The sequence below is a fragment of the Oncorhynchus clarkii genome, chromosome 10 (genome assembly GCF_045791955.1).
Source record: "Oncorhynchus clarkii lewisi isolate Uvic-CL-2024 chromosome 10, UVic_Ocla_1.0, whole genome shotgun sequence".
Classification (NCBI taxonomy): Eukaryota; Metazoa; Chordata; class Actinopteri; order Salmoniformes; family Salmonidae; genus Oncorhynchus; species Oncorhynchus clarkii.
Genome location: NC_092156.1, coordinates 26,750,063 through 26,751,036, shown reverse-complemented (window position 1 = coordinate 26,751,036; position 974 = coordinate 26,750,063).

The following is a 974-nucleotide window of genomic DNA, read 5'->3' as shown; positions in this document are numbered from 1 at the left end:
AAGGACAGACGATCTTTACGCACCACACGCTTCAATCGGCAGTCCCGTTCTGTGTGGCCTACCACGTCGCAGCTGTGCCATCCACTGCACGTTTCCACTGCACGTTTCCACTGCACAATAACAGTACTTACAGTTGACCGGGGTAACTCTAGCATGGCAGAAAGTTAATGAGTTCGTCTATGGCGATTGCATGGCTGTGTGCCTGATTTTATATCCGTCAACAACGGGTGTGACTGAAAAAGCACAATCCATTGATGTCCACATACTTTTGCATATGTAGTGTATTATGACATTGTAATGTTTTTTTTGTCTGTTCATACACACAAACATAATTTGAGGCAAGCCAAAGTTCAGAAGCCAAAGTCAACGCCCCTTCGCCATTGATTGGTCAACAGTAGGGATTATTCAATGAAGTGCTTATTCTCATTCAACAAGTGACTCGTTTTCATGCAAATTTTTTCACTTGAGAAATACTGCAACAAACATCCTCGTAAAATGTAAAATTGCACGACTAAGCTCTTAATTCTGACTATTTGAGGAAGTGTATACTGGCCATGGCGTTTCAATACGGACAAACAGCACCATTGTCACATTCTCATTTTTCAAGCGAAGGTCTTTTCATGCGAATGTCTGCGAGTACACTTGTTCGGTTCACCTAGGCAAGTTCACCTAGGCACCAGCCGAACTTTAACATACGGCTAGGAAGCCTTTACTCAATGAGAGGGGCCAGCATTGAGCTAGCCTGCAACGGCACTTCCTGGAGCAGCTCAAACTGAGCATGTTATGCCTCCATGCAATGCCATCTTAACCGACTTCTTTTGTCTTCAATGCGCTTTTGTGTCTTCACATAGGAATGGTGTCACGTGATTAATGGCTTTGTCCATTCCTACAATATATACAATCATTGGTAGAATTTATGCCAAGGCGTGTTGAAGATGTTCTGGCGGCTTATGGCACCCTATTAAGACACTACG